At 44.4% G+C, this 8,879-nt stretch overlaps 1 non-coding gene across 1 annotated transcript; it reads left to right on the forward strand.

Moving 5' to 3' along the window:
- Nucleotides 1–8,572: 8,572 nt before the first annotated feature.
- Nucleotides 8,573–8,646, forward strand: trnan-auu (transfer RNA asparagine (anticodon AUU)). The gene has a single exon. It is a non-coding gene; the product is annotated as a tRNA-Asn (tRNA).
- The last annotated feature ends 233 nt before the right edge of the window (nucleotides 8,647–8,879 follow it).

Consider the following 8,879-nt stretch of genomic DNA (forward strand, 5'->3'; position numbering starts at 1 on the left):
TGTCCGCAGGTCGACGAGGCAATGTTCATCCCTATCACCGTTACAAAGGATGCCAAATATGACCTTGATAAGAACTGTTTCAGGGGTAGAAACCAGACTCGAGGGCTTTAAACACCGAATTCTGGAAAAGCTGGGAATGGCTTATTCAACAATGTTACATCCAAACCAACACTTCCATTGGTGCGATAATTATAGAAGTGTTTTGGTTTTTATTTAGATGATTCTCAGCAACACTGAGCGAGAAGCAACAAAATTAACACAAGAAATACTGCAATTCCGACAATATGCCTGCTCCCAATAGGAGGCCACCTGGTGTTCACTTAACTGTCTACAAGACGCAATATTGGAAAGGAATGACCCAGTTCATAGCTATAAGAAGGGAGACACAGACTGCTTGATACAAACATACAATGGGCGGGAGTAGGCCACTCGGCCCTTCGAGCCTGCTGCAACATTCAATAAGATCATGGCTGATCTGAATTCAACCTCAACTCGACATTCCTACACATCCCCGACAATCTGTCATCCACTTGGTTATCAAGAACCTATCTACATCTGCCTTAAAGATTTTGAATTCACTGCCTTTTGAGGAAGACACACAACCATCAGAAAGAAAAAAAAAAATCATCCTCATTTTTGTCTTCTACTTTTAAAATATGCCCCTCTACTTTCAGACATTAAGATAGGGATACAAACTGCATTCAAATAACTTCTGTGGTACAGTTAACTATCTCAAAGTGCTTCACGTGAACATAATGAGAATTCCTTTAAAATCACAAGAGTGGAGCACAGATTAGGACAAGTGACCAAAGACTTGGTCAATGGGGCAGGTTTAGGGCAATCTTTTAAACAGGTTCAATTTCCCAAACATCAGAGGACAAAGACGTAAAGGGCAAACACAAAATAGCAAACGATGGGAAGCAACACTGTGAACATAATGTCACAGGATGAGTAATCCAGGGAACATGAGATCAAATCCCACCACAGCAAGAGGTGAGATGTGAATAATTCAAATCATAAATGGGGAACACAAAATTAGTCTCAGTATGGTATCGATGGCACTGACGTCAATTGTCATAAAAACCCATGTTCACCAATGTCCTTTCAGGAGGGAAACTGCCATCCTTACCCGGTCTGGCTTACACGAGACTCCAGACCCACAGCAATGTGGTTGACTCTTAAATTGCCCTCTGAATTGGCATAAGCAAGACACCTTGCACTTAGGGGTGGATAACAAACATCAATCTTTTGAAAGTGTCAGAACAGAAATTGCTGGAGAAACTCAGCCAGTCTGGTAACACCGCTGGATAGAGAGAGAGAAAGAAACAAAGTCAATATCCTGGCGTGCGTCCAGAACCGTTGTGAAGAAGGGTCACAGCACTTGAAATGCTAACCCTGCTTCTCTCTCCACTTGTGCTTCCAGTCCTTTTGAGTTTCTCCAGCAATTGGTGCATTTTTGTGTTTCAGATCTCCAGCATTGCAGTTCTTTATTACACTGACTTAGGGAAGCTCAAATCCGATAAAAGAATAAAGCAGAAGGGCTGGAATTACTCAGCAAGTCTGGCAGCAGCGATGGAGATAAAAATAGTTAGTTCTTCGGGTCATTGAATGAACTTAAATCGGGACAAACTTTTGGGGAAGCTGCAAGAGTAAAAGGCACTGGTGTAACTTCAACATCTGGGAGAACTCTCTCAGCCATGGAGGTCAGACTGACTCAGCATTCTGGTCCTGCTCATTACCTGTTAACTTCTCCATTTGTTGTTCTTGTTATATTTCTACATGGTTGACACATTCCTATGTTTTAAAATGATATTCGAAACTGACAGGAATTTTCCATATAAGTAATCATACATTAGAGGGTTTGGAACGTGAATGTAACTTTTAAACAAAAAGTATTTATTCATGCATGGGGTGTGGGCATCGCTGGCAATGTTTGCATTTATACCATCCTTAACCACCCTGTGGTTGGTTGGAAAAGTGAATGAAGGTGTATGAGAGTGTCTTGATTAGCACAGCAATCTCAAAGATGGGTGTGCTCAGGTAGAAGTAACCTCCACTCCCACAGCAAGTCTGCATTCACTTCAATTACAGATGCCATCTCACACTCCCAGGACAAGGACAGCATGGGATTACAATCAGAATAAAGCTTCCTCTACTCTTAAATTGAAAGTGAAGCTACCTCAACACTGTCCCCAACAAACACTGCTAAGACAAAGACAGCATTGGGTTAGATGCAGAGTAAAACTCCCTCTACACTTCCCCATTCATTTAGTCCCAGGACAATGGCAGCAAAGGGTTAAATGCACAGTAGAGCTTCTTCCATTATGACTGACACTTAGTACGTTCTACACCAATCCTCAAGGATAATTCAGAACTGAGACTATTATCTGGTACTGAATTCACACACCCTCATGGGAATAACAGCAACAGTAAATCAGGTAAAACACACACAATGTACAACAAAAGTAGACTGTTATTGGGATCTATGATATTTAAATGACAGGAGACATGGTCCCTGCAATGATCCGAATGTGAGCTGAACAACTTTCTCACTTGCACAATATTCTCTGGGAATACAATGTCCACCTCACTGCTGTCTCTTCAGTTCCTCTGCTCTCGTTCAGGGCTGAGTTGCGGCTGACCACATGGTGGCGTCAAGAGGTTAGACAATTAAGGTCAACTTGGATTGAGGGCATCCTGTGTCATGCCAGTCAGGTCGAGGGTCGCTGATTTACTCAACTTATAATCGGGGACAAGGGGATGTCAGGCTGGGCTTGTATCAGTTTGAGTTTAGAAGAAACAGATGATCTGATGAAGCTGTATAACATCTGGAGAGGACTTTATGTAAATGTAATGTCCACTCATTTCTAGCCAGAGACTAGCCTCTCATTTAATATAGGAGAGTTTTGTTTTTCTCTCAAGTGTTCCCGAGTCTTTGAAATTCACTTCTTTAGAGAGCAGCATGTGGTGGTGGCACGGTGGTTAGCACTGCTGCCTCACAGCATCAGTGACCTCGGTTTGATCCCACCCTCGGGCCGACTCTCTGTGTGGAGTTTGCACATTCTCCCCTTGTGTCTGCGTGGGTTTCCTCTGGTGCTCTGGCCTCCTCCCACAATCCAAAGGATGTGCAGGTGAGGGTAGATTGACCATGGGAGATGCAGGGTTACAGAGATAGGGTAAAGAACTGGGTCTGGGTGGGACGGTCAGTCAATGTTGACTCGATGGGCTGAATGGCCTACTTGCACGCAATTGACCTCTATCAATCAATAGTATACACTTGCTTTATGGTTACCGACATCAAATTACATTCGTGGTTTTGGTTATTTCATCTCTTACGTCATTATATTCAACCAATTGCAGCATCTCGAAACTTGCTTAATTACAATATCCAATATCAGCAGAGTACTTTTTCTTTTTGTCACGACCATTATCTTGAACTCTGACGTGTGACGTCTTCATTGCTGTCAAAGTTCCTTATTTGTCCCTACATTGTCATGGTTTTACTTTGTCGAATGACTTCCTGGCTTTTGCAGTTAACACCCTTTATTCTGCCCTCGTCAACATTTTCCCTTCCAATTCTGTACTAAGGATTTCATGAAAAACCTCCGAGTGTGGTGAGACTGTGGAACTCACTCCCACAGTGAATAGTTGGGGTGAAAGACATTACAACTAATGGTAAGCAACCCAATACAAATGAATGTCACTCTCACCAGATTCACAACACAGTGAAATTAATACATGCAATGTCCCTCAATTTCTCAACTGTTCCAAACCAGACTTGATGAAGAACAGATCTTGCACCATCAACATTATAATTTAAACAAAAACCAACAATTATAAATACGGCAACTTTTCTAGGGCAAAGTTAAGTAGATAATCTAATTAATAGCAATGATTTAAACTCTTTGATCAAGTCCCCCATCATCTCAGAGACAGAAATTTAAGCAGCAAATTAAGAAAGAATTTATTTTTAAAACTTACCAATTCAAACAAACAGTTTCCAACAATGTATTGCCAAGCCTTTGTGCAATACTTGGACTATGAGTTTTTCACAGACACGTAACTGTAAATCTAATTTAAAAGTCACTGCTGAATGTGAATAGACACCCCAAAGTATTCAGCCATTTCTTTCAGGCTGAGACTCATTCCCAGAAAGAGCCAACAATTCTTTAACTGGACAGTAGAATCTAGAGAGAACAGCTCCTGGGCTCAACAAGCAGCAACGCCCAATGGAGGCAAAGTGGGCGGCGGGGCAGGGTGGGGCAAGGGCATAAAACAAAAAAGCCCACTGACTCTCCCACTGCACACACACTGTCAGAATGCACAGGGGCTCAGTCCTGGGAGTGACCCACAGCAGTTTCATCAAGAGGACCACACTTGATGAACAGATCTTGCACACCAGAATTATAATTTAAACAAGAACAAACAATTATGAGTACCGCAAATTTACTAGGGCAAAGTTAAACAAGATAATCCAGTTAATAGCAATGATTTAAGCCTTCTGATCAAGTCCTCCACCATCCCATAGACACAAAATTAAGGGGTAAATTAAGGAAGAGAATTTTTAAAATTATCAATTCAAGCAAACAGTTCCCAACAATGGATTGCCAAGCCGTTGGGCAATCCTTCGATGATGAGTTGTTCACAGGCACATAACTGTAAATTTAATTTCAATGTCACTGCTGAATGTGAATGGACACCCTGAAGTATTCAGCTATTTCTTACAGACTGGAGCCCGTTCCCAGACAGAGGCAATAATTCTTTAACTGGACAGAAAACACTAGAGAGAAAGCTCCTGGTCTCAACGAGCAGCAGCGCTCACTGGAAGCAAAGTTGCGGGGGTGGGGGAGCACGACGGCATAAAACAAAAAAATCCGACCGACTCTCCCACTATAAGCACTGTCAGAATGGGCAGGGGTTCAGTCCTCGCAGTGACCCACAGCAGTTTCACCAGCAGAATCAGATTGTTGGGAGCACTGGTGTGCCCGCTGGTGCTTCTGCAAGTTGCAGAATGATGAGAACCTCCGCCTGCACTCGGGGCAGGTGAACTGCCTCTCCCCAGTGTGGCCCCGTCTGTGCCTCAGCATGTGGGAGGAATTGCTGAAGGCCTTCCCGCACTCTAGGCAGGGGAAGGGCCTCTCCCCCGTATGGATCCGAAGGTGGGATGCCTGGGTAAAGCCCTTCTCACACTTGAGGCAGTAGAACGGGCTCTCCCCGGTGTGGACCCGCTGGTGCCTCAGCAGGGCAGAGGAATTGCTGAAGGTCTTCCCACACTCAGGGCAGCTGAAGGGCCTCTTCCTAATGTGGACCCGCTGATGGCTCATCAAGTGAAAACATCAAGACAGACACCTCTGAATTATGGATACCTCCACCTGAAAGTTAGTATCTTTCACGACATCTAGGAGTGAGTAAGACAGATTTTGGGAAGCAAAAAAAGTATCAATTCAGGCGGGTGGAATTGCTGAAGCCCTTTCCGCACTCAGAGCAGGAGAACAGTCTCTCCCCGGTGTGATTGCGCCCATGAGTCTCCAGGTCAGATGGGAAACGGAAGCTTTTCCCACAGTCGCCACACTTCCACGGATTCTCCACGGGACGGGATTCCTTAGGTTTCTCCATGACCGAAGCTTCACCTTCACACAAACGCGTGTACAGCACCTCTCTGCCGTGAATTCCACCTCCCAGTCTGTATAACATTTTCTGGCTCCACAATCAGAGTGCTGCAACAGTAGTGTCTCTCTTCCAGTCTCACTGATGTTGAAAAAGTACTGAAAACCAACCAAAAAGCTTGGTTCCTTCTCACAGAATCATGGTCGAAAATTGTCATAGTCCCGATGGATTCAGTGACTGTCAGACATTGACGTGAAATTGAGGACTGCAAATGCTGAAAGGTCAGAGTGCAATGCTGGAAAATCACAGCAGATCAGGCAGCATCTGAGGAGCAGTCGAGTCAATGTTTCAGGCAAAGCCCTTCAGCTATTGATATTGAAACTTCCGTCTTCAGATCTTCAAATAATCTGTAAAAAGAGATTACAAAAATCATCACTGTCAGTCCAGGTTAGAAATTCCAAACAAGCAATTCTACTTTCCGCAGAACACTCTTTTCTTTTTCCACAAAATTGAAAGCACCATCCCACCCCCTCTCACCCCTCTATTCCCACTCCGCTCAAGCTAATTCTCCCGATGGTACAGATTCAGGATCTTACAGAGACCGAAAAGTGAAAACATCAAGACAGACACCTCTGAATTTTGGATACCCCCACCTGAAAGTTACTATCTTTCACGATATGTAGCAGTGAGTAAGTCTGATTTTGGGAAGCAAAAAAAGTATCAATTCAGGATGAACCTTCAATGCAGCTTCTTGAGAAACAACCAGACACGGAATGGTTAACATCTCGGGAGGCGGAGGAAATGAGATATCAAGGCATTGGCACCGACACCAGACAGAAACTGAATATACAGGCATGGCAAACATTATGGGCAAGCCAGAGTCATAGAGATACACAACACAAAAACTGGTCCTTCAGTCCAACTCATCCGTGCCGACCAGATAGCCTAAATTAATCTCGTCTCATTTACCAGCACTTGGCCCATATCCCTCTGAACTCTTCCTATTCATATATCCATCCAGACGCCTTTTAAATGTTATAATTGGACCTACATCCACTACTTCCTCCGGCAGATTATGCCTTACACTTGCCTCTCTCACCCCAAACATATTAACCTCCTGTTCTGGACTTCTCCCATCCCTGGGAAATGACTTTGTCTATTTAACCTATCCATGCCTCGCATGACTCTATAAACGTCTGTAAGGTCACCCCTCAGCCTCTAGTATACCGGGGAAAACAGCTCAAGTAATGCACTGCGTGTACTTTTAGCTTCACACTCGCTGAACCTTCCTCCCGTGTAAAACATTGTTTCCTTCCCCAACACTGTCCATGGGAAAAGCCAAGAGTGCTGAGACTCTGGAGTTGGGGGAATGCCACGGAGAATTCCTACAATGTGGAAACACGCCATTCAGCCCAACAAGTCCACACAGACCATCCAAAGTGTAACCCATGCAGACACTTTCCCCTATCCCATTAGACTACACTTACTGCACACTCTGGGCCCATTTAGTATGGCCACTTCTCCCGAAACTGCACATCGTTAGACTTTGGGAGGAAACCCACGCAGACACGGCAGGGAGAATGGGCAAACTCCACACAGACAGTCGCCCCAAGGCTGGAATCGAACGCTGGTGCTTGGTGCGGTAAGGCAGCAGTGCTCTCCACTGATCCATCGTGCTACTTACGTGTGCAAAAGGAGGTGGGGACTGGGAACTTTGTTAATTGTACCACACAGTGGATTGTTGAGTAAGGTTATATCTCACGGGATCCAGGGAGAGCTAACCAACTGGGTCCAAAATTTAGAAGCGCGTTGTTGTAGATGCTGGAATCCTTCCTGAAAACAACAAATGCTGAAGATCACAGTGGGTCAGGCAGCGCTGTGCTACTCTATGACCGGATAGTGTGGATGTGGAGATGATGTTTCCACTAGGAGAAGGGTTGAGGATACCAAGTCATTGAGGGCATTTAAGACAGAGATAGGTTCTTGATTAGTAAGGGGTCAAGGGTTATAAGGAGAGGGCAGCAGAATGGGATGGAGAAATATATCAGCCATGATCGACTGGTGGAGTAGACTCGATGGGCCAAATGGCCTCATCCTGCTCCTGTGTATTATGGTCTTAAAGCGGAGCAGTAGTCTTAAGGGGTTCTCACAAACTATTTCAGAATCCTGAAGAGGAGTTCTTGGACTGGAAACCTTAACTCTGCTTTTTCTCCACATATGCTTCCAGTCCTGCTGAGTGTTTCCAGTGTTGTCAGTTTTTGTTTCAGTTTTCCAGCATCCACAGTTCTTTGTCTTATTTATCACAGTCATTTCTTGCCTTTCCCAAGTGTCTGGAACTTCATCTCCCTGATCTACAAACTGTTCAGTTACCCTAGAAATGACCACTACCTCCTTATCAGAGTAGACCCCTTTGTTGCAAAATGATTGTTCAATTCTGTGACCAAAATAATTGCATTCGTAATTACTTACAACAGGGACTCTCAATATCTTAGGCAAGAACACAGCCAGATTGTTTCAGACAGTACATTTACGTGATTTGATACAAATCCCTATTCCCTACTTTACCAGCGTGCTGCTGGGAATGGAGGGTTTGAGTTAAGAAGAAGCTGGGACATTTTTCCAACGAAGCCTAGCAAGTTGACAGATAACTTTATAGAGATTTTTAAAATTAGGAGGGGGAAAAAATAAGGTGTCATTTCCTGGAGGCTCAGAATATTTTATTGCTCCAGAAGGTGTAAAAGGGGGTCAAAGATTCAGCAGAAATCGAGTAGAGCTGAGAACAGACAACATTTTACTTTGTGGGAACAGGGGGACCAGAGGACAGAGAAATCAGGACCTGAAATCGAGCTGACACCAGACTAACATGTTATCAGTGCTTTGACAATGGTACTTCTGTGCGGGGCAGGTTGAATTATGAATTGAATAGTAACTTCCTGAAGGAGACTGTGCAGGTCGGTCCCGGCCTGTCTCTGTGGCGCAACTGGTCAGCGCGTTCGGCTATTAACCGGGAGGTTGTTGGTTCGAGACCACCCCGAGACGGTGCGTTTGTTGTTCTCGGTCCAACCGCTTTCTTGGCTGCAAAGATGCGCGTTCTTAATGGTGTCAGGAAAATGTTTCCCAAACGGAAATCTTTTCCACTGAGGAAGCACAAAGGGGTTTCTGAATTGATTGAATTTCTAACGTAAAGGACTGCGGATGCTTACAGTCCGAGACAGAAAGCGAAACTGCTGGAGCAACTCAGTACCTGGATGAGGAAAAAAAAGTTCTGAAAT

Source organism: Chiloscyllium plagiosum, unplaced genomic scaffold (genome assembly GCF_037043375.1).
Source record: "Chiloscyllium plagiosum isolate Xiang-an unplaced genomic scaffold, Cpla_swu_hap1 HiC_scaffold_27, whole genome shotgun sequence".
NCBI classification, from domain to species: Eukaryota; Metazoa; Chordata; class Chondrichthyes; order Orectolobiformes; family Hemiscylliidae; genus Chiloscyllium; species Chiloscyllium plagiosum.